We start from the raw sequence: 26800 nt of genomic DNA, 5'->3' as shown, positions 1-26800 counted from the left end.
TTTAGGGAAGGGATGATGAATCTTCTATTAGTTATGTTGAGTATGAATAAATTATGGGATATTTAAGTAGTGACAGGAAAAAGCATTTGTTTAGAAGCTATATATGCAGCACAAATTTGTGAGTCATGTGCTAATAGATGATACCTGATTCTGTAGGAAATGATAAGCTGACAAAGGAAGAATGAAAAGATTGAAAAGAGAAGAATTTCAGAGTAGGACCTCGAAAGACTTTCTTATCCATAAGGTGGGAGATAAAGGAGTAGTGAACAAGACTAAAGGAGTTGTCAGTTGGGTAAGAGGAAAACTAGAGGTAAGAATTTTCAAAGAAAACAGTGGAGAAAAGAATAACTAGGAGGAAACTTGGCAAATAGTGGTAAAAAATGTCAATGAAATCAATAGATTGAGGACTATGATAAGGCCATTGAGTTTGACATTTAGTAATTTTAGCAAGTGGGAACTTAGGAGAGAACATTTTCCACAAAGTGATCAGGTAAGGATAATGAGCAGACAGAAGTAGTAAGAACAAGTGATTTTTCCTAAAAGCTTGAAGGAGTACAGGATAGTGAGCATCTTAAATACAGGGGAGAGATAATCATGTATGCAGGAACCAGCAATTTTGTTTTTGCTCCATCATATCCAACTTTTTTTTTTAACTTTTTTGAGGGGTTTTCTTGGCAAAATTGCTGAAGTGATTTATTATTTCCTTTTTCAGGTCATTTTATAGATGAAGAAAGTGAAGCAAACATGGTTAAGTAACTTGCCAGGATCATACAAGCTGGTAGGCATCTGAAACTGGATTTCAACTCGTGAAGATGAGCTCATGAATCTTCCTGATTCCAAATCCAAGTTCTAACCACTGCTCTACCTCATGTCTCAAAAGCAAAAGAGCTAATAGAAATGGAGAGGTCAGAGCAACCAGTGGCTAAATATTTTACTCATACATATTGGTAGTACTTAAGGATGGTGCTCAGTATTTAAGGATACAATGACAAAAGCTTGACAGTTTTGGATCAAATGAGATATTAATTGTAAAGAGCTTAGCAGATGCTGCACATAGTAGGCACTATGTAATTGTTAGCTATTCTTTTATTTCGGTGTAATGTTTGTTTGAAGTATATGCTGAATAAATTGTAATTTCTGTGAATGTCAGATTAGGGAAAGTAATTTTTTTTTCATTTGAAGCCTGGGGATCTCCTCACCTAGACTATTAATAATATAAGGCTACTTAGTGATCTCAATCCCATTACTAATTACAAAAGTTTGACCTACTTCCTTCTCAAGTTGTATTAGCTTGTTTCTCTTTAGGCAATCTGGCCTGTTCTTTCCTTCACTATCCTTCCTCCAGGATCTCACAACATAAATGCCAAATTGAGTGCAGACAACAGATCAGCATAGTCCAGTTCAGCTCAGAACCTAAGACCTCTACTAGCCTCAATCTTCCTTGCAACAGTAATTATAGCTATATGCCACTTATAAATTTATATTTAAATTTTACCTGTATCTTTTCTATATATTTTCCAAATTTCCATTTATATTCCTTACCTACTCTTCCCAAAAAGCCTTTTACTATAGCAAAGCATATTTTTAAAGAAAGAGAAACAAATTCAACAAAATCAATCAATATATTGGAAAAATGTCTTTATATTTAATGTCTCTCCTATTCACATACTCTCATGACACAACAACGAAGGGGAATTTGTTAGCAATAGAGCTATAGTATCAAAAATCTCAGTGAAATTGCCTGGGTTTCATAGATAGAATTAATATAATGATTAAATTCAGTGTGTTGGCATGATCTCTGGAATCCTAGGTAGCACTCCTGATAAGGAATTTTAATGGCATTTTTCTTAAGTAATAACATTTTGCTTCTAGTGTTTTTTCCCTAGTCTCAATAAGAGAAGAGAAGATTGAGGATATGGATGAAATAATAATCACAACTAGCATTTATTTGTTACTTCAAAGTTTGGAAAGCATTTTACAAGTATTATCTTATTTAATCTTCACAATAATCCAGGGACGTAGGTGCTATTATCATTCCAATTTTATAGACAAGAAAATATTTTATTGATGAGGTGGACAAAAATCATAACTCTAGGAAATATCTAAAGCTGTATTTGAACTCAGGTTTTCCTGAGTTCCCTCATCCAGGTTCAGTACTGTATCCACCACACCACCTAGCTTCTATTGGGTTACTTAGTTGTTAGTGCACAATATGCACAATAAAGCTCATATCTGGATTGTCATCTTCCAATCTTAGCTCCCCCAAAGGGTTGGTGCTACAACAGCTCTGACATCCTGAGACTTAGGACCTCTGACCACTCTGCTTGATATTATTGATGGTTTCCACATTCTATTGTCCATAGGCCTAGACTATGTCTGGGGCCATGAGGTCTGAGATAACATTATATTTCTGAGATGCCATTAAAATATGGTGATACTTATAGTTTGTGAGAAGTAGACTAAGCTCACACCCAGTCTCAGACTCATGGACTCATTTGAGGATAGCAAGGAATATTTGCTTCCTAGAAGTAAGCTAAACTAAAATTAATTATCATAACTATAATAATAGCTAACATTTATATAATGTTATGGTTACAATGGCTTTATGGTTACAAAGTAAATCAGAAAATTCCAAGCTCCAAAAATTTGTGTCTTATGGCAAATATGGACTGCTAAAAAATAAATAGTACCTGACAAGCATTGTCTACTGGGACATAAGTATAACTAAGTTTAACTTAGAGGGTGTAAATAACGTAAGGCTAGCTCCACAGAAATAGCAAGCAGTGAGTCCTGAGGCTAGCTGAGTTCTATTTATATATCTCTGAGAGAGCAAGATTGAGATCCCCCACTAGTATAGTTTTGGTGTCTATTTCTTCTTGCATCTCTCTTAACTTATTTTTAAAGTATTTCCATGCTATACCACTCAGTGTATATATGTTTACTATTGATATTGCTTCATTATATATGGTACCCTTTAATAAGATATAGTTTCCTTCCTTATCTCTTTTAATTATATCTATTTTTGTTTTCACTTGACTGAGATCAGGTTTTTTTTTTTTTTTTTTACTTTATCTGAAGTATAACCGATTCTGCTTTAGCCCTTTACCTTCACTCTGTATGTAGTACTCTGCTTTAAATGTTTTTCTTTTAAGTAACATATTGTAGGATTCCGTCTTTTAATCCAGTCTGCTATCTGCGTCCATTTAAATATAAATATATAAATAAATAATTCTATATTTCCTCTGATCTTCTTTACCCTATGTTGTGCTTTTCTCTTTTCTTTCCCCCTTCCCTCCTCTCCAGTATTTTGCTTCTGATCACCACCTCTCTCAAACAGTCCTCCTCCTTTAGACTCCCTCCCCCTTTCTTACACCTTTCTCCTACTACTTTTATTTTCCCTTCTATTAGCCTTTCCTTTTCTTTTCCCCTTTCCTCTCCAACTTTCCTATAAGGTGACACACGTTTCTCTGTGAAACCAAGTATGTCTGATATTCTCTCTTTGAGCCAAATCTGATGAGAGTAAGATTCACACAATGTTCATACCCCCTTCATTCCCTCAGTTATAATAGGTCTTCTTTGCCTCTTCATGAGATGTAATTACTTTTATTTTACCTCCTTTTCCCTCTTTTTCCTGTATAATCCCCTTTCCACCTCTATTTTCTTTTTCATATTATCATCATAAAATCAAATTATACCTATACTCTCTAAGTATGCCCATAAAAGAAATATAGTTCTCAAGAGTTGTTTCCTTTTTATGTTTTTATGCTTGTCTTGAATTCTGTGTTTGGAAATAAAATTTTTTGTTCAGTTCTGGTCTTTTCATCAGAATTAGATGAAATTCAACTATATCATTTATTATCCATCTTCTTTCCAGAAAGATAATGCTCATTTCAGTTAAATAGCTTATTCTTGGCTATAATCCAAGTTCCTTTGCTATTCAGAATATTAGATTCCAGGCCCTTTGATCCTTTAAGGTGAAAACTGCTAGGCCTTTGGTAATTCTGATTGTGGCTCTTTGGTTTTTAATTTTTTTTTATGGCTGCTTGCAATAACGTTTCCTTGGTGAGATAATTATGAAATGTAGCCATGATATTTTTTGAGTTTTAATTTTGGGATCTCTTTCAGGAGGTGATCAGTGAATTCTTTCTTTTCTTTTCTTTTCTTTTTTTTTTTTTTTTGGTGTGGAATTGCCCTTGAATTTATTTATTTATTTTTATTTTTTAATAACTTTTTATTGATAGAACCCATGCCAGGGTAATTTTTTACAGCATTATCCCTTGCACTCACTTCTGTTCTGATTTTTCCCCTCCCTCCCTCCACCCTCCTCCCTCAGATGGCAAGCAGTCCTTTACATGTTAAATAGGTCACAGCATATCCTAGATGCAATATGTGTGTGCAGAACCGAACAGTTCTCTTGTTGCACAGGAAGAATTGGATTCAGAAGGTATAAATAATCCAGGAAGAAAAACAAAAATGCAAGCAGTTTACATTCATTTCTCACTGTTCTTTCTTTGGGTGTAGCTGCTTCTGTCCATCCTTGATCAATTGAAACTGAGTTAGATCTCTGTTGAAGAAATCCACTTCCATCAGAATACATCTTCAAACAGTATCATTGTTGAGGTATATAATGATCTCCTGGTTCTGCTCATTTCACTTAGCATCAGTTCATGTAAGTCTCACCAGTCCTCTCTGTATTCATCCTGCTGGTCATTTCTTATAGAACAATAATATTCCATAATGTTCATATACCACAATTTACTCAACCATTCTCCAATTGATGGGCATCCATTCATTTTCCAGCTTCTAGCCACTACAAACAGGGCTGTCACAAACATTTTGGCACATACAGATCCCTTTCCCTTCTTTAGTATCTCTTTGGGGTATACGGCCTGTAGAAACACTGCTGGATCAAAGGGTATGCACAGTTTGATAACTTTTTGAGCATAGTTCCAAATTGCTCTCCAGAATGGCTGGATGTGTTCACAATTCCACCAACAATGTATCAGTGTCCCTGTTTTCCCACATCCCCTCCAACATTCCACATTATCTTTCCCTGTCATTCTAGCCAATCTGACAGGTGTGGAGTGGTATCTCAGATTTGTTTTCATATGCATTTCTCTGATTAATAATGATTTGAAGCATATTTTCAAATGGCTATAAATGGTTTTAATTTCTTCATCTGAGAATTGTCTGTTCATATCCTTTCACCATTTATCAATTGCAGAATGGCTTGATTTCTTATAAATTAGAGTCCATTCTCTATATATTTTGGAAATGAGGCCTTTATCAGAACCTTTGACTATAAAAATGTTTTCCCAGTTTATTGTTTCCCTTCTAATCTTGTCTGCATTTGTTTTGTTTGTACAAAAACTTTTCAATTTGATATAATCAAAATTTTCTATTTTGTGGTCAATAGTGATCTCTAGTTCTTCTTTGGTCATAAATTCCTCCATCTTCCACAGGTCTGAGAGGTAAACTATCCTATGCTCTTCCAATTTATAATCTCATTCTTTATGCCTAGGTCATGAACCCATTTTGATCTTATCTTGGTGTACGGTGTTAAGTGTGAGTCAATGCCTAGTTTCTGCCATACTAATTTCCAATTTTCCCAGCAATTTTGGTGAAATCATGCATTCTTATCCCCTAAACTGGGGTCTTTGGGTTTGTCAAACACTAGATTATTAAAGTTATTGGCTGTTTTGTCCTTTGAACCTAACCTATTCCATTGAGCAAGTAGTCTATTTCTTAGCTAATACCAAATGGTTTTAGTAACTCTTGCTTTATAATATAATTTTAGATCTGGTACAGCTAGGCCTCAGTGAATTCTTTCAATGGCTATTTTATCTTCTGATTCTAAGACATCAGGGCAGTTTTCTTTTATGGTTTCCTCTAATGTAATAACGAATCTTTTTTTTTTTTCATTGTGGCTTTCAGAAAATCCAATATTACTTAGATTGTCTCCTCTAGATCTATTTTCCAGGTCAGTTATTTTTCCTAGGAGGTATTTCATTTTTTTCTCTTTTTTTACTTTTTGCTTTTGTTTGACTGATTCTTGAAGTCTTATTGAGTTATTCCATTTGTTCAAAATTCTAATTTTAGTGTATTATTTGCATCACATATCTTTTTTAGCTCCTTTTGTATTTGGCCTGTTGAGTTGTTTTGTCCATTGCAATTTTTTTTTCCATTTCACAAATTCTGTTTTTCAATGAATTGGTATCTTTTTCATGTCTATATTGTTAGGAGTTATATACCTTTTCCATTTCATCAAATCTATTTTCTAGGGAGTTATATGCTTTTCCCATCCCCTCTTGCAAAGATCTTATTTCCTTTCCCCATGTTCCTTCTAACTCTCTTTAAAGATCCTTTATGAAAATTTCCATGAATGCCTTGTGAAATGGGGACCAATTTATACCTCCCTTTGGGGCTTCATCTAGAGTTGATTTTCCTTTAGGAACCTCAGGATTTGGGGTCTATTTGACTTTCTCTCCATTAAAAACTGTCTATGGTGAGAGTCCTTTTTGAGTTTTTTTTGCTCATTTTTTTTTAAATCCTTGAGGTCTTTTCTTAATGGAAAGGATCAATAGCTGCTTTAGTTTTTCCTGGGGCAGTTCTGCTGATTGACTTCTGGTGCAGGATAATCAGGGCTAGATTCCACATTCTTCCAGGACTCAGTGGTTTACAATTTGCCTTTTGTAGCAAATCTGCTAGATCCCTCACTTGCAATCAGGACAGAGTAGCATAAAAAGCTCACCAAAGATTCTCAGGGGAACTGAAGCTGCAAAGCTCTAACTCCTTGCCCCAGTTCCTTTCCCCAGGCTCCCTGTTCTGTGTTCTGTGCTCAGCAGGCTGTCTCCCCCCACCCACATTTGAAATAGACCTATTTTGAAGTTCTTCTAAGGTATCTCATTCTGGAATGTGCAGTACTCCAAATATTTGTGGATTCTATGACTCCAAAACCTATTAGAGGCTTAATCTACTGTTGGTTTAAGAGAAGGTCAGAGAAGGTCACAGAAAGTCTGTCTGTTCTCCACCATCTTCTTGAGTTGAGTTTCATTGGAAATTTACTTCCATTTTATATTCAAACTCCTAAATTCTCATAACTTTCTTCCCTCCTTCTCTTCAGAATTTAACAAGGTCGTTTACATAATTATTGGAACTATCTTCAGGCATGCACAACACTTTCATCTCTGACTATTTCCTGTCAGCAGTCAGGAACGTCTTCTTTATGCCATGAGCTAGAGATGTTTCTGAGAGGTGTCTTTGCTCTCTGCAAATTCTTTTGCTCCTCTGAATATTTCTTACTAATTTTGGATTTTTATTTACTCTTGAAATCTCATTTCCCACTACTACTAAGCTCCCCAACTTCACACTGCACCATGTTCTGTAGTAATAATCATTTAACATTTAAGGATATCTTTGTGCTTACAATAAATTTTGTACCCTAAAATTTGTAAAAACTAGTTTACACTAGCAAATATATTGATAGGAAATACAGTTTCATTAATAGAGAGAATTCCTAAAGGAAGAAATTCTATCTAATGGTTCCTCCTTTATAAGCTATAGTTTGAGTTACCTAGAACCTTGAGAGATCAAGAGATCTTGTCTGGAGTCACACAGTCAGTAGACATTAAAATCAGGACTTGAAAGCATGTCTTCAAGGACTAGAAGAAAGCTCTTTAAAACTATATCACAAACCCAAAGACCCCAGTTTCTGGGATAAGTGCATTATTTGACAAAAATTGCTGGGAAAATTGGAAATTAGCATGGCAGAAACTAGGCATTGACCCACACTTAACACCATACACCAAGATAAGGTCAAAATGGGTTCATGACCTAGGCATAAAGAATGAGATTATAAATAAATTGGAAGAGCATAGGTAGTTTACCTCTCAGACCTGTGGAAGAGAGAGCAATTTATGATCAAAGAAGAATTAGAGATCACTGTTGACCACAAAATAGAAAATTTTGATTATATCAAATTGAAAAGTTTTTGTACAAACAAAACAAATGCAGACGAGATTAGAAGGGAAACAATAAACTGGGAAAACATTTTTACAGTCAAAGGTTCTGATAAAGACCTCATTTCCAAAATATATAGAGAATTGACTCTAATTTATAAGAAATCAAACCATTCTCCAATTGATAAATGGTCAAAGGATATGAACAGACAATTCTCAGATGAAAAAATTGAAACTATTTGCCAGAAAGTAGTGAAAACAATTGTAATGAAATTAAATAGTTTGTTTTGGTTTGGGTTTTGTGTAAGTTTCAAGCTGGTTTTTACACTATTCTCTTTAAGTCTTAGTAAGAGGCTTCTAAATTCTTCTTCACTTGTGATCAGTAAAACTTGGTTCACTTTCAACTTTAGAACTGAGAGTTGACACAACCATTCTTGATTTGTTTTCTTGTCTAATTGTTTTAAGATAATAAAAATTAAAATATTTTACTCACCAGGTTGTGATGAGACCAAGTTGGGGGGACACAGAGAAAAAGAGAGAGAGAGAAAGAGAGAGAGAGAGAGAGAGATGGCTGGCTGGATATAGTATTTTGTAAACCTCATGGTATTATATAAATTATTCTATTATTATAAGATCATAAATTAGCTTTTATAGATTTTTTACCCCATATCATATTTACTGTCAAATAAGTGACTCAAATGTGTAGAGAAGACAAGATTTCACAGTTTATTGTTTATTCATTATAAAAGTAGCCATCCTGATCTCAGAACAAGCTAAAGCAAAAATTGATCTAATTAAAAGAGATAAGGAAGGGCACTATATCTTGCTAAAGTGTAGCATGGATAATGAAGCGCTATCTATATTAAACATATATGCACCAAGTGGTGTAGCATACCCAATTCATACTTTTTTTCTCAGCAATACATAGAATCAACACAAAAATTAATGTATTGAGACATAAAACCTCACAATCAAATGCAGAAAGGCACAAATACTAAATGCTTCCTTCTCAGACCACAATGAAATAAAATATATATATATTCAATAAAACCTCAGGGAAAGATAATCTAAAAACAAATAAGAAATAAAATTATCTAATTCTAAAAAATGAGTGGGTCAAACAACAAATCACAGAAATAATCCACAACTTCATCCAAGAGAATGACAATAATGAGAAAACATACCCCAAATCTATGGGATTCAAACAAAGAAATCCTTAGGGGAAATTCTATATCTTTAAATGGCTACATGGAAAAAAAAATAAGGAGGAGAGCAATGAATTGGGTATGCAATTTAAACAAGTTAAAAAAGAACAGAGTAAAAGTTCCAAATAAATGAGAAATTCTGAAAGTCAAAGGAGAGATTTAAAAAATTAAAACTAAGGAAACTATTTAATTAATAAATAAATCTAAGTTTGTTTTCTGAGAAAAAACAATACAATAGGTAAACTTTTGATTAATTTTATTAGAAAAAGGAAAGGAAAAAAAACAAAAAAGCTAGCATCAAAAATGAAAAGAATGAACTCACTATCAATGAGTAAGAAATTAAAGCAATAATTAGAAGCTATTTTGCCCAACTTTACATTAGCAAATCTGACTAATTGAAATGGATGAATACTTACAAAAGTATAAATTGCTTAGATTAACAGAAGACTAAATAAATTACTTAAATTGTCCAATTTTAGAAAAAAAGAATTGAACAAGTCATTAATGAACTCTCTAATAAAAAATTTCCAGATGGATTCACAATGAATTCTAATAAACATTTAAAGAAGAATTTATTTTGATACTATGCAAACTATTTAGAAAAAATAGATAAAAAACAGTACTGCCAATTTTCATTTATGAAAGAAATGTCACACTGATATCTAAATAAGGAAGAGATAAAACAGAGAAAAAAATTACAGATTAATCTCCTCAATGAATATTAATACAATTTTTTTTTAGATAAAATATTAGCAAACAAATTACAACTTATCAGCAGGATAATACACACCAAGTGGGGTTTATACCAGGAATGCAGGGCTGGTTCAATATCAGGAAAGTTATTATTGTAATTGACCACATCAATAAAAAAAAAACAGAAATTATATAATAATATCAATAACTAAAGAAAAAGCTTTTGATGAAATACAGAACCCATTCCTTTTAAAACACTAGAGAGGATAGGGCTGAAGAGACCTTTCCTTAAAAAAATAAGCAGTATCTATCTAAAACCAATAGCAATCATTTTTTGTAATGGAGAAAAATTGTATACATTTTAAATAAGAACAGTGGTGAAACAAAGATTTTCATTATGACCACTATTATTCAATTGTACTACAAATATTGGCTTTAGCAATAAGGAAAAAAAAGAATTTAAAGGAATTAAAATAGGTAATAAGGAAATAATGCTATCATTGTTTGCAAATAATATGATGATATACTTAGAGAATCCTAGAAAATAAACTAAAAAAGTACTAGAAACATATTATAAACTTATCAAGGCTGCTGGATACAAAATAAATCCACATAAATTATCAGTATTTCTGTATGTTACCATCAAGAGATACATAAAGAAATTCCATTTACAATTACTGCAGACAAAATAAAATACTTTGTGGTCTATCTGCAAAGACAAACTAAAGAACAATATGATCACACTTACAAAACATTTCTGACACAAATAAAATCAGATGTAAACATTTAGAAAAATATGAATTGCTAATAGGTAGGCCCAGCTAATACAATAAAAATGACAATTCTGCCTGAATTGATCCACTTGTTCAATGCTATGCCAGTCAAACTGCAAAAAAAGATTTTATAGAACTAGAAGAAATAATAACAAAGAAGGAAAGGCCAAAATGGAAAAAAAAAAATACAAAGGACGGTGGTTTAGCAGTAGCAAACCCAGAACCATATTATGAAGCTGCAGTCATAAAACCATTTGGCAGTAACCAAGAAATGATGGATCAGTAGAATAGATTAAATATATATGACACAATAGTCAAGGCCTTTAGTAACCTATTATTTGATAAATCTTCGAACTCCAGCTTCTGGAATAAGAATTCACTATTTCACAAAGTTTGCTTAGAATACTGCAAAATAATATGTCAGAAACTTGACATAGAACTGCATCTCACATCCCATAATAAAACAGCATCAAAATGGGCACATAATTTGGGCATAAAGAATGATACCATAAACAATTAAGAAAGTAAGGACAGTTTACCTATCAGATCTTTGGAAGAAGGAGGAATTTATGACCAAATAATTACTAGAGAATTTTATGAAAGGCAAAATGGACAAATTTTGTTACATAAAAATAAAAAAATCACAAATAAAATTAAAAGGGAAGTACAAAGCTGGGAAAAATATTTATCATGAGTATTTCTGATAAAGGTCTCATTTCTAAAATATATAAAGAACTGTGTCAAATTTATAAACATACAAGTCATTCCCCAATTGATAAATGGATAGAGGTTATGAAAAAATATTTTCAGATGAGGAAATTAAAGCTATGCATAGTTATATGAAAAAAAAATAATGTAAATCATTCTTGAGTACAGAAATGCAAATTAAAACAACAATGAGGTACCACCTCACACCTCTCAGTTTGGCTATGACAGGAAAAGATAATGATAAATGTTGGAGGGGATGTGGGAAAACTGGGACACTAATGAATAGTTGTTAGAGTTCTGAAATCAAACATTCTGGAAAGGAGTTTAGAACTATCCTGAAAGGATTATAAAATTCTGAATACCTTTTGCCTCAGCAGTGCCATTACTGGGTTTGTACCCCAAGGAAATAATTAAGAAGAGGAAAAAATGTTTGTAGCAGCTCATTATGTGGTAAGAAAATATTGGAAAATGAGTAGATGCCCATCCATTAGGGAATGGCTGAACAACTGTGGTATATGAAGGTAATGGAAGGTAATTATTGTTCTATAAAAATGATGAACAAGCTTATTTTATAAAGACCTGGACATATTTACAAGAATTGAAACTGAGTGGGGGAAAAAAAAAACAGGACCAGTAATACATTGTACATAATAATAGCAAGAATGAGTGATGATCATCTATGCAAGACTTGATTCTTTTCAGTCATGCAAAGCAATCTCAATAGACTTTTGACAGAAAATATCATCTACATCCAGAAAAAGAACTAAGGAGATTGATTTACAATCAACACATGTTATGTTTACATTTTTTTTTCTGTTTCTGTTTTATCTTTTCCATGATTTTCTCTTTGGCTATGATTTTTTTTTATTCTACATGATTCATAAAGCAATGTGTATTAAAAAATTAATTGATACAGAAAGATAAATGAATAAGTAAAGTTACCGATTTGATGCTAGACAATTATTCTCTACACAGGACATCATTAGTGTTCCATGAACTCATTCACACTGTGAGACAAAATCACTCCTTCATACTCTTTACACATTCATCATCCAACTCCATATACATATTCCTGTACACTATTGTCTTCTATCCTTACATTCTGTATTTTTTTTACACATTTTTGTTGGTTATACAAGTATATTAAAAAATTAATATACTTGTATAACCAACAAATATATAAAACACATTTGTTTAAGAATCATGTTGAAAATTTTTTTAAAAAGTGACAAAAGGGAACAAACAATAGGAGAGGGAAAAAACAGCAAAAAAAAAAAAAAGAAAAGAAAAGAAAACATAATGTATGCATTTAAATTTTATCTCTATAGTTCTCTTTCTGGATTCAGATGGAGTTTTTTATGCAAAGTTTATTGGAATTGCTTTTGATCACTAAATCACTGAAAAGAACTGGGTCTTTCATGATTGATCATCGCACAATCTTGCTGTAACTGTATATAATATATGCTTTGTTCTGAATGTTTCACTCAGTAACACTTCATGTAAACACTTTCTAAAATCAGCTTCTTCATCATTTTTTCTAGTACAATAATATTCGATTACCTTCATATACTACAACTTATCCAACCATTTTCCCCTTGATGAGCATACCCACATTTTCCAATTCTTTGCTACCACAAAAAGAACTGCTACAAACAATTTTGCCCTTGTGGCTTCTTTTACCTCTTTTATGACTTTCTTGATACACAGACACAATAATGGCAATGCTGTGTCAAAGGTTATGCAGAGATTTATAACCCTTTAGCAATCTTTCAAATAGATCTCCAAAATGGTTGGGTCATTTCATTACCCCACCAACAATGCATTAGTGTTGCAGTTTTCCCACATTTATCATTATCTTTTCCTGTCATCTTAGTCAATCTGAGAGGTATGAGATGATACTTCATTATTGTTTTAATTTGCATTTCTCTAATCAAGAATAATTTAGAGTATTTTTATATAAATATAGATGCCTTTAATTTCATCATCAGAAAATTTGCTGTTCATATCTTTTGACCACTTATCAATTGGGGAATGATTTCAATTTTTATAAATTTGATGCAGTTCTACATATTTTAAAAATGAGACATTTATCAGAAATGGTGGCTGTAAAAAAATTTTTCCCCCACCTTTGTATTTCCATTTTAATCATGTTTCTTTTGGCCTTTTTTGTGCAAAATCTTTTTTTATTTACTGTAATCAGAACTTTTCATTTTGCTTTTCATAATGTTCTTTAGTTATTCTTGGGTCATAAATTCCTCCTTTCTCCAAAGATTTGATAGCTAAATTATCCCTTTCTTTCTTAATTTGTTTATGATATCATTCTTTATGATAAAATCATGTATCCATTTTGATAGTATTTTGTTATGGGGTGTGAGATGTAGGTCTATGCCAACTTTGACATTATTTTCCAGTATTCTCAGCAAGCTGTGTGAAATAGTTCTTAACCCAGAAACTGGAGTTTGGGTGTTTATCAAATATTATATAAATATAGTCATTGGTCATTTTGTCATGTGTTTCTAATTTATTACACTGGTCCAACATTTTATTTCTGAACCAGTACCAAATGCTTTTGATGACTGCCTGCTTTAAAATACAGATTTAGGTCTGTTACTGGTAAGCCAACATCCTTTATATTTTTTTTTTCATTGATTCCCTTGATATTCTTGACCTTTTGTACTTTCAGATGAATTTGGTTATTATTTTTCTAGTTGTATAAAATAAAATTTTGGCAATTTCCCTTTTTACCTTACTATGCTTCTCTTCTTTTGTTCTTAGATTAAATTTTCTGTTTAGTTTTTTTTTTTTTTATCAATAGAAATGATTGCAAGTCTCTTACTTCATTGATAATCTATCTTCTCCCCTGAAAGATAATGCTGTCTTGCTAAGTAATTAATTCTTCGTTGTAACCCCAGGTTCTTTGCCTTTCAGTATATGGTGTTGCTGATTCTGCAATCCTTTATTGGAGACACTGTCAGATAATCCAACTGTTGCTCTTTGATACTTACATTGTTTTTTTTTGTTTTTGTTTTTGTTTTTGTTTTTGTTTTGTTTTGTTCCCCCCCCAACACCCCCTCCCTGACACCCCTCAACCCCCCACCCCGGCAGCTTGTAGTATTATTTTCTTGGGATTATAGTTCTGGAACTTCGCTACAATGTTCCTTGGGGTTTTTCTTGTGGGATCTCTTTCCAGAGGTGGTCAATGGATTTTTCCAATGTCTTTCCTCTGCCTCTGTTTCTAGGGTATCAGGGCAGTTTTCTTTCATGATATCTTGAAAGGTGGGTTTCCTTGTATTTGCAGGAGGTAGCTTTACCTGCTTTTTCCAAGATACCTATGCCCTTTTTATTTGGTCATGGCCTTCATGTAGATAAATGATTTTTATATTGTCTCTGCTGGATTTATTTTCCAGGTCAGCTTCTTTTGCAATGAGGTTACTTTATGATTTCCTTCCATTTTTTCAGTCTTTGTTGATTCTTGATGTTTCATAAAGTCATTAGCTTCCATTGCCCCATTCTAGTTTTTATTGTGTGATTTTCTTCAGTAAGTTTTTGTATTTCTTTTTCCATTTAATTAATTTTATTTTTCAAGTGTTGTTTTTTTCACTGGATTTTTTTTTTTTTTTTGTGTATTTGGCTAATTGTATTTTTAAGGAATTGCCATCCTTTTCAAGCTGGTGACTCTCTTTTGCATAACTCTCATTTCCTTTCTCATTTTTTTCTGTTTTTCTTATTTGTCTTTTAAAATCTTTTATGAGCACATTCTAGAAACCTTTGTCCTCATCTAAGTTGGTATTTTGGTCTTCCATTGAAGATAGTAACTGTCTATGATCAAGGTTCTTTTATGTTTCTTACTCATTTTCTTTCCTATTTTTTTTTGTATTTCCTTTTTTTTTTTATTTAACTTTTATGGTTTAATTCTGTCCTTGGGGTAAATGGGATGCTGTCCCAAGCTTCCTATGCTATCCTGAGCCTTTTCTTTGAGCAGTGGGTTTCCTTGTATTTGCAGGAGGTAGCTTTACCTGCTTTTTCCAAGAAACAATCTGATTTCCAAAAATTTTCCCTCTGAGCTGGGGTTGCAGGCTGACCCTTTGGTTTGCTCCAGTACTAATACAGTCAGGGAGTCTCAGTTGCTGATCTTCTGTGATTAAGGTTCTCTCACTGGCTTTCCCAGGCTCTATCTGAGGGCTGAACACCCTTTTTCATTCCAATGAAACTGACCTTTTTTGAAGTTTTTCTTATTTATCTTGAGCTGGTTTCATTCCATCAGACTATGTTCAGAGGCTTGGTTTGTGCAGTTTTTAAGGGAAAGTGGGAGACTTTGATCAGCTTTGTGACTTCATTTTTCCATCTTGGCTCCACCCTTCTTGATCTCTACACTTTGTTGATGATCTCATAATTTTACATAGGTTAACTTATCATGCTTATATATCCCTCCAAAATGTAACCCTATTAGATATTTTCAATTGAATGTCCATAATCAATGTCACAATTTTTTTGAAACAAAACTCTTATCAACTTTCTCCATAAATCCCATCTTCTAATGAATTATTTAATTTATATCAATGTTATCATCAGTGATACAAATTCAAAAAAAGTATAAGTTCTTCTTTGGTAGGTTATTTACATTCAATACTTTTGTTGGAAATGTTCTTTATAGAAGACTCTTTTTACATTTCATATTCAAAGACCATATCAGAATGTATACAAATATGGGAGAATAGGCCTACTAAACCAATTGAGCATTAAATTTGCTTTATAAATTGTCCTCTGTGGTGGCTGTGTTGTTTATTTGTTTATTGTTACTAAACTATAGACAGAGTGCTAGACACAAAGGAGAAAATCAGAGAAAAAATCTTCTATTCAATTTTTTTTTCTTTTTATTTAGACATGCTTGTCTTGGGTCAGTAGTTTAAAAACATCAGAGACACAATTTTTGAAGTCTGTCTCAAATGTCAGTCTTGGAGTTTCTTTTCAGCTGACTTGTTCAATGATCTATCTTTCTCTTTTTCTCAGATTATTTGGAGTGTTGTCTCTGTAGCCTCATGCACAGGTAAAAATCTGGCACTGAGGAAGTAAAATATTTCTTTCTGCCCATTTCCAAAATTGTCAAAAGACTTTGGTTAGACAAATAACTTCACAGACACAAGTCCTCTTTCATTATTTCTGTGTCACTAGTTGTTAGAAGTCAAAAGACCAGCTTTTCAGAAGTTTCTAGTTTTACTTAAGTACATTTGATGACCATAGGGAGCACATGAAAATTCCCTTGACTACTGCAAATATCAACTATCTAATTCAGTAGAATAGCAATTGGAAATTTCCTGAGGAAGTCAAATTTAATTGCTCTGGCAAGGGTCACATGCATATTCATATGTCAGAGGCAAGATTTTTACCTATGTCTTTCTGATTTCAAATTTCAATACTCTATCCAACGTATTGGGCTATATATTAAGTACATCATAAAAGATACATATTCTGTCCATGTAGATTATGTTTCCATATGAAGTTCTCAGATCTTTTTGTAGATAAGGAAACTGAGGCAAAAAAGGGGTTAAGTGACTTACCTAGGGTAAAATGTAAATGTAAATGTTAATGTCTGTAATCAAATTTGAATTTAGGAAGATGAATCTTTCTGACTCCAATCTACTGTGCTTAGTATCAGATATAATGATAGTAGCAATAGCATTAATATTGTAAGCATTTATATATTGCTTACCATGTGGCAAGAAGTGTGCTGAGTAATTTATAATTATTATCTGACTTGATTGACATGATAACTCAGAGGGGTAGGTGCTATCCCTCCCTACCACCACCCATTTTGCAGATGAAGAAGTAGAAAAGCAGAACTTAAGTGATTTGCCCTACTTTGCACAGCTAGAGAGCATATGAGTTCATTTTTGCACTTAGTTTTTCCTGACTCCTACTCCAGTACTCTGTGCACTGAGTAATCTAATTAAAAAGCATTCACTCTATCAAGTTCATTTCACTTTCTCTTGACTTCTGGGACAAGCAAGTTGCTGAAGATTTCTCTCTTTACTGGATTCAGCTCTTGCCAAAATCTCTCCACTTTGATTCTGTTGTCCTCCTGGGATAAGTTCATCACTTCAAAACTCAACACCATAACTGAAGAGCTGATTGACATGCCACCCCTCAGGCTCATCTCTCCTCTAATTGGAAGGCTAGAGGACAGAGAACCAAACTCTTTCCAATATCTTCCCTTACAGAGAGCAGAAACTGGGCTCTCAGATCATTCTAATCTGATGCTTGTTTTTAATGCAAGAAATAAGATATCCTTGAACTGGGCTGATATTCTGGCTTCCAAATTCTTTCCATCTTTTCCTCCCTTTTTCCTGCAACTTTTTCCATGTTGTTTTCTCCTTTGAAAAAGTTGGCCTTCTGGAAGGGAAAGACTTTTTTTTAAAAAATTAATTATATCAACAACTTAGCATAATGGCTGACTTGTAGGTGCTTAATACATGTTTATTGAATTGTACTATTGGAAAGAACAAACTCCCCAAACCCAAACAGAAGCCTTTCCCATTGGTTATATGTTAGTTTGAATGGCTAGATAAAAACATAAATTCTTTTTTCTCCTTCCAGAAGTTTAAAGCATGAATTCCTTATTCTGATCTGCCATGCAGGAAAGAGTGAAATCATGGGCCCTTTTGTAATTGTGCCCTCTATTAGTATACATATTCAGTTCAATCTAAGAACTTCTCAAAAATAAAAATAAAGAAATAATGCTTATCCATGCCCTGAAGTACTATGAAGATTGCATCAGCAGAGCACACTAAGTGGGCATATAAAGACTAAATTCTCATTGGCTGATACTAGTTTCCCTTTTCCTAAAAAGGCCTAAGAAACTGACTTGTTCATAGAAGATAATGGTGATTTAATTTCTAAATAACCCTCAGATTTAAAAAAACTTGAGACACCAGCACAATGATGATATGTTTTGCAAGATTGATCGCTGGCTTAAAATTTATCCAGATACAATATATATAAATATATAAATAAATATGTCTGACCTACATTTTGTAACCTTTTCTAATGACAAATTCAACATAGCTCAAATGCTCATTGTAGTATCAAATAAAAATAAATTGTTTGTCTTTCATTATCATATTCATCTGGTGAGAATTTACTGGCACTCTGTTCCATAGCTAATGGGCTTGGTTTGCTTTGAAAGATTATCCTGTATACTGCAACATATTTAACATGTATAGGACTGCTTGCCATCTTGGGGGGGGTGGAGGGAGGGAGGGGAAAAAACAAAACATAAGCGAGTGCAAGGGATAATGTTGTAAAAGATTACCCTGGCATGGATTCTGTCAATACAAAGTTATTACTAAATAAAAATAAAATTAAAAAAAAAGATTCATAAAAAAAAGAAAGATTATCCTGGAAAAATGAATTTGTTTTCATAATTTCAAACACAGTGACCATAATAGGAATTTTATCTTTTTCATTCCGAGAAAGCTAACTCTTAATCTATATGCAACAGAGTTAAATAGAAGAATTCATACTTTTAAAATTATCATTTCATTAGGTAAAAAATACTTCTTTTGGTTTCTTTCACAATTCTGAAACTGACTCAACTGAAAGGCTGCTGAGTATGATCACTAGGGCACAGGCCTTAGATGCAGAAATGTGTTGGTATAAAGTTGGCCTTAGACCTTAACTCATCTTAATTGTGTGAGTTTGAACACATTACTAGACCTCTTATTTTCTCAATGTCTTCATTTTTAAAGTGAGAAAATTGGACTTATTGGCTTATAAGATTTTTGAAATTCTAAATCTGTAATCTTTGGATGTTTCATGCAATCTGAAAGTAAGTTTTATTTCTTATTATTTTTTCAGACATTTTGAAATTTATGAATTTATAGGACCATTTATAGAAAAAAGATATTTTACATTGAAAATATATTCAATCCATTTATTATAATAAATTATTTTAATAAGCCACATTTATATTGCCCTTATTCTGCATTTGGTTCAGATTTATGATTTTATTTTAGGAAATTTCTAATGTGATATTCTTAATGATATACAGAGGTAACACATATAGCATAAAGACATTAAATGTTGCTAGGAGGCATTGAGAGGATAAATGACTTGTTCAGCATAACAAATTCAGCATGAGTCAGAGGCAAGATGAGAACTCAGATCTGACTCCAAGGCTTAATCTATAGTCATTTCATTATGATGCCATATATATATATATATATATATTATATATATATATATATATATATATATATATTATATATATATATATATATATGTTCTGTTTCGTTTATACTCTGACTATCCTCCAACTTCATTTCTCCCATGATGCTTGACTGATGAAAGTGAAAAGAAAGCAGAAGATACTCACCTTTTGATATAGAAATCCTCAAAGACTTGAAAAAAGCTTGCATTCTTTATGGGGCTACATCAGCTTATGTTAAAATGTTATTACAGAATTTGGCTTTTGAAATCTTTACCCCTAATGACTAGAAATCTATAGCTAGGATATGCTAGAACCTGGACAAAACTACTTGTGGCTTTCTGAATATAATGAGCTCTGTAGGAGACAAGCCCAACAAAATAGTAAAAGTAGAGTTCACCCCATGTCCAAAATGCAACAGAGGCTTCCATTGGGTCTCAAAATGTAGACAGATTCAGGGAAATGGGATGAGGGGCCCAAGGCAAAAAACACTTGGGGCATGATGACAGCCAATGGTGCACCCAGAGAGTGCCTACAAGTTCAGTATCCAGACAGCCAGAAAGCCATATGATAGGAGAAGGGAATTACACAGCCAACCAGCCAGGAAGCAAGCAACCTGATGGGAGAAAGGAATTACAATTGGGGAGAATAGAGCTGTATGCAGCTGGGACAACTGAGATACCCAATGGAGATGTGAAATCTGTTCCTCTCCAGCCTATGGATCCCTTACCTCCAGGTACAGTAGGCTTGACCATTTCACCTGCTTTTTATATGTACAAAACAGTGTCCATCCACACACTGATGTGGGAAACTGGAGAATGTGTAGCTAATATCCCAGTTACTAATATAGGTAGACAATGTGTGATTTATCACCCAGGAGAAGTAGTAGCATCAGGCTTACTCATACAGAATCCTAATAAGCAACCTGGTGATAGTCACCCAGATTCTGACTCCAGACCACAAAATCCAGGAATATATTAGACAGCAGCTGTAACAGCTGACCCACCTATGAGCATAATCTATATAAATGGCCTACCATTGGAAGGATTGGTAGACACAGGTGCAGATCGTATGGTTATTAGAGGTGCCAATTGGCCCAGTCACTGGCCAAAGATTAAAGCAGACACCTACATGTCTGGAGTAGGAGGATCAATAGCGGCTGAAGTTAGTGCTACCCCTATGAGATGGACTTTTGAAGGCAAAACAGGAGTTTTTACTCCTTTTATAGTTGAAAAAATCCCCATCAATCTGTGGGGAAGAGGCATTTTACAGCAATTAGGGTTAAAAATGAGTACTTCGGTTTTTTAAGCAGGGCTGCTGTTGAAGGCCTGCCAACACTTTCACCTGTTCCTATCCAATAGAAAACTGATACACCAGTGTGGATAGAACAGTGGCCCTTAGGTAGAGACAAAATTCAGGCCTTATTAGATATAGTACAGGAGCAGCTTGAACAAGGGCATTTACAACCTTCTCTAAGTCCTTGGAATTCCCCAGTGTTTGTTGTAAAAAAGAAATCTGGAAAATGGAGGATGCTCACTGATTTAAAAAAAGTGAATGAACAGATGGAAACTATGGGAACTCTTCAGCCTGGACTTCCATCTCCTACTCAGTTGCCTAGAGAGTGGCCTCTTTGGGTCATAAATATTAAGGATTGTTTCTATTCTATCCCTCTGGATAAGGAGGATATGAAAAGATTTGCCTTTTCAGTGCCCAGCATTAACTTAGCTGAGCCTTATAAAAGATATTAATGGACAGTTTTGCCACAGGGAATGAAAAACAGCCCCACTATGTGTCAAATGTATGTTGTTGCTGCTCTTGCTTCAGTAAGAAAAGCATTTCCAAAAGTTATGCTATTACATTATATGGATGATATATTGGGATGTGCACCTGAAGAACAAATGCTAGAAGCATGTCTACAAAAGACCATAGAAACACTAAGATAATACAAATTGTACATAGCTGAAGAGAAAATTCAAAGACATGCTCCTTTTCAATATTTAGGATATGAAGTATACCCTAAGGTGCTTACAGTACAAAAACTGTCCTTAAGAACAGAGAAGCTAAACACCTTAAATGATTTTCAGAAATTGATAGGAGATATCCAATGGATGTGACCAGTGTTAGGCTTGACTACTTATCAGTTACAACCATTATATGACATATTAAGGGGAGATAGTGCTTTAAATTCACCACACCAGCTTACAAAAGAAGTTCAAGAGGCTTTGAGAAAAGTTGAAATGGCTTTATCAAATGTGGTTGAAAGAGTCACTCAAAAACCCTTGGAAATATCAATTTTTCCCACACAAGAGGCACCCACAGCAGTCCTTCATCAAGGAGATAGTGTGATAGAGTGGGTGAACCTCCCGGCACAACCAGAACAAAGCCTTACTCCTTACCCAGTGCTTGTGGCTAGAATTTTATTAAAGGCCATTAAGTGAGCATTACAATTATATGGGGCAAGTCCTGATAAGATATACACCTTTTACACCAATACACAAATTAATGTGTGCTGTGAGACCATCCCAGAGTGGCAAATTTTATTAGCCATGGCTCCAAATTTTACACATGGGTCTCCATTAAAGATAACCAGACTTTTACATAATTGGTGATGGATTCTTGAAGAAAAAGTTTCTAAAGTTCCTCTTAAAGGTCCAAATATCTTTACAGATACATCAAAACACAATATTTGTGCTGTATACTCTCATGACTTAACTATAAAGAGAGTAGTCATAACTCCTTTTCAGTCCACTCAGCAGAACGAATTATACGCAATCATGTTAGCTCTCACTTATTACCCAGGAGACATAAATATAATATCTGATTCAGCTTATTCAGTAGGTGTGGTAAAAGAATTGCCACAGCCCAAATAAAATTTGTAGCTTCTAATATATATCAGCTCTTTAAGGAACTTCAGGGGCAAGTGAGAAAATATCCAGGTAAGATTTATATCTTGCATGTCCCAGGTCCTATTTTTTGATGGGAATTCAAAGGCAGATAGCCTTTTAACTATGTTAGCCAGTACGCCTTTATTTCAGGAGGTCTAGGAATCCCATTCTAAATACCATCAGGCTGCTCGAGCTTTGCATTTACAATTTGGGATAACAAAAGAGGAAGCTAGGAGCATAGTAAAAGACTGTACTGCTTGCCTTCCTTTCCATGCTCCTACACTGCCTCCAGGGAAGAACCCTCGTGGTTTCAGACCCAATAAAATCTGGCAAATGGATGTGACCCATTATAAATCTTTTGGTCATCTGTCTTTTATCCACGTTGTCGTAGACAACTTTTCAGGATTCGCTTTTGCAATACCAGCAACAAAAGAGACAGCCCGAATGGTCACTGAATTCCTCACACAAGCATTTGCTATTATGGGTGTGCCACAAGCAATAAAAACACTCAATGGTCCTGCATACACCTCCAAACATTTTGCACACTTTTGTGCACAGTATAAGATTTTACACACCACTGGCATACCTTTTAATCCTCAAAGACAGGCAATAGTAGAGAGGAGAAACAGAGACATTAAGACGCTGCTCCAAAAACAAAAGAAAGGGGGAGCCACAGGTAACCCTAGAGAACTTCCAAATCTAACCTTTTATACTATTAACTTCTTGATTTTTGACAAAGATGAACTGAATCAGGCAGACAGGTTTTACAACCCACCAGAAGGGCAGTATCCAGTGTGAGCAGCTCCACTATCTTTAGATAATCACCAGATAATGTGGAGAGACCCAGAAAGTGAAGAATGGAAGAGACCAGATAGGCTAACTGCTTGGGGGAGGTGGAGAAGGAATCAGATGGGTGCCAATGAGCCGTATTCGCTTTGTCCATCACAGAGAGATGGAGCAGATCCTTGAAATGAAAAAGAGGACCTAAGAAATTTCTGTTGCTGATGGTGCTCACCATTGAAAGAGCATGGCACTTATGGCATTTGACTTATGGACATAGAAAATTGTTGGACTTCAAAACCCTCCAGAATCACTGGATTCTCTGAGACATGGTAAGATTGTTGTAGGACTTGAAAACCCTCAGGAATCATTGGATTCTTTGAGACATAAGACTCGAAAGCCCTTAGAAATCATTGGATTTTCTGAGAAATGATAAAACTGTCACAGAACTTCAAAATCTTCTGGAATCTTTGGATTCCCTAACAAATAAAAAGACTTTTGCAGGACTTCAAAAACTTGGGGGGAATCACTGGATTCCCTGACATGTGAAGCAATGGACAATAGATTGGTTTTGGACTATCTCTTGGCTACTGAAGAAGGCATATGTGTGACTGATTTTTACATACTCTCTTTCTAGGACTTCTGGCAATTTTTTACAACACCATGTTGATTTATATTGTTTGTTATATCATTACTTGCATGTACAATTCATGTTTGTTACATCACATCAAGCCTTCACTGACTGTGGGGAGGGTCATCACTAATAGCCTCTGCATTATTGCTATGTGCTTGTATAATACTTCCCATGTTGATGGGTTCGTGCATAATATGACCCTTCATCCCAGAAACCTGCTAGCAACCCCCACTTCCCTTTGGTGCTTTTCATCTCCCTTCCTGAGATGTCAGGGAGGGCGTGATCATCTCCTTTTTAGTGCTTTCACCTCCTTTCCTGAGAAGTCAGGGAGGGTGTGATTACCTCGCCTTGGGGGCTCTGACCTCCCTAAGGAATCAGGGATGGCATGACCACCTGTGTTCTAAAACAAAAGAAAGCAGGAGATGTAATGGGTTGAGGCTTGAGTTGATGTACTGAGGTCCCAAGCATATGAGGCTAAATAGTAATTGGACCATATTCTATTAATATATATATATATATATGTATATATATATATATATGCTTGGAGAAAGAATGGCCCCTGTCCACTCTTTGTGTAAGTCCTGATGTGTTGTATAGGAAATGATGATTTTGGTTGGTGGAGTCAGGGAAATGGAAAGGGAAGTGGAAAGAAAGACTATGGGCTGGTGTCTTGTCACAGCTGTTCACATTGCTATTGTGACCGCTCTTCACCTCCAATCCCCCTCTGCTAGCTGGCTTCCTGTCACAGTTGCCCATATTGCTATCACAATCCTTCTTCACCTCTACTGAGAATAAAGATTGAAGATCTTTCCCTTAACCTGAATTCCTGACTCTGGCTGATTTTAAATACGCGGTCATCACAACTAATAGTTTGATTTTCTTCTTTTCTTTTTTTTTTTTTTTCTTTTTGCTTCTTGATAAAAATTTAACATCCCATTGATAGATAATAGTATTCTGTACACAAAGACTTTTTTATGCGTGTGTGTGTCTTATACCACTGTTTTTTTTGTTGTTGTTGTTGTTGTTGTTGTTTTTTTTTTTTTTTTTTTTTTTTTTTTTAGTAATTATAACTTTTTATTGACAGAACTCATGTCTGGGTAATTTTTTTACAACATTATCTCTTGCATTCACTTCTGTTCTGACTTTTCCCCTCCCTCCCTCCACCCCCTTCCCCAGATGGCAAGCAGCCCTATACATGTTAAATATGTCACAGTATATCTTAGATACAATATATGTGTGCAGAACTGAACAGTTCTCTTGTTGCACAGGGAGCATTGCATTCAGAAGGTAGAAATAACCCAGGAAGAAAAACCAAAATGTAAACAGTTTACATTCATTTCCCAGTATTCTTTCTTTGGGTGTAGCTTCTTCTGTCCATCACTGATCAATTGAAACTAAGTTAGATCTTCTCTTTGTCAAAGAAATCTGGGACTGTGAAATAGTGCTGAGAGACTGTGGGGGAGGGGTGGCCAGGTCCCAAGAAACTCTAGCTGTTTGCGGTTGTACTCTTCACCCGCTGTGTTTTTAGCTTCTCTGCTTGTCTACTGGCTTTCTCCCAGGGCAGAGTATCCAATACTATAGCAAAGCTCTCCCCACAGAGATGGGTGAGATCACACCCCACCCACCTCTGGTCTACTTGGCTGTGAGCTGCCTGCAGTGCTCTTGCTGCTGCTGCCTGCCCTCAGCCTGGGCCCTATCTAAACCATCCCTGTCCTCAAGCAAAAACAGACCTTTCCTGGTGAATCTCAAGGATGTCTTTTTTTTTGGTAATTATTTGTGGGGTTTTTTTTTTCAGTTAAGGATTAATTCAGAGGCTTGTCATGAATCAAATTCTGAGAAAACACGGAGCTTACGCAGATGTGTGCCTCCTCTCCACCATCTTGGCCAGAAGTCCCTCTTCTTTTCTTTTCAAATAAAATTAGCTGAAGGTTTTTCAATTTTGTTATTTTTTTTTATAAAACCAACTTTTTGTTTTATTTATTAATTCAATAATTTTCTTACTTTCACTTTTATTATGCTCCCCTTTTATTTTCAGAATTTCAAATGTGGTATTAAACTGAGAGATTTTAATTTGCTCCATTTCTTGTTGTTTTAGTTGCATGCCCATTTCATTGATCTTCTTTGTCTTTATTTTATGCAAGTAAGTATCTAGAGGTATAAAACTTCCCCTAGGAACTTCTTTGGCTACATCCCATAAATTTTGGTATGTTGTTTAATTTTTTTCATTCTCTTGGATGATATTATTGGTTGTGTCTAAGATTTCTTGTTTCACCCATTCAATCTTTAGTATTATATTTAGTTTCCAATTAATATTTGGCCTATTTTCCCCTAGCCTTTTATTACAAATTGCATCAGTATCTGAAAAAGATGTATTTATGATTTCTGCCTTTCTATATTTGATTTTGAAGGTTTTGTGGCATAACATATGAAAAATTTTTATGTAGTTTCCATGTGCCACAAAGTAAAAATATATATTCTTTTCTGCCCCCATTCAATTTTCTATAAGAGTCTATCATACCTAACTTTTCTAAGATTGTATTTATTTCCTTAATTTGTTTCTTGTTTATTGTGTGATTAGATTTATCTGGTTCTGATACAAGGAGACTGACATCTTCACTAATATAGTTTTGCTGTCTAATTCTTCTTGCAGCTCTCTTAACTTATTGTCTAGGAATTTGGATGTTATATCAGTTGATATATATATGTTAAATATTGATATTACTTCATTATTTTTGTTACCCTTAATAGGATGTAGTTTTCTTTCTTATCTCTTTTAATTAGATTAATTTTTGCTTTTGCTTTATCTTAGATAAGGATTGCTACCTCTGATTTTGTTTTACTTCAACTGAAGCATAATGGGTTTTGCTCCAGCCTTTTATTATTTTATATGTTTGTATTTATTATGTTTGTATCATTCTATTTTTTAAAATAACTTTTTATTGATAGAACCCATGCCAGGGT

This window comes from Antechinus flavipes, chromosome 5 (assembly GCF_016432865.1).
Source record: "Antechinus flavipes isolate AdamAnt ecotype Samford, QLD, Australia chromosome 5, AdamAnt_v2, whole genome shotgun sequence".
NCBI classification, from domain to species: domain Eukaryota; kingdom Metazoa; phylum Chordata; class Mammalia; order Dasyuromorphia; family Dasyuridae; genus Antechinus; species Antechinus flavipes.
This window is presented reverse-complemented; position numbering follows the sequence as displayed.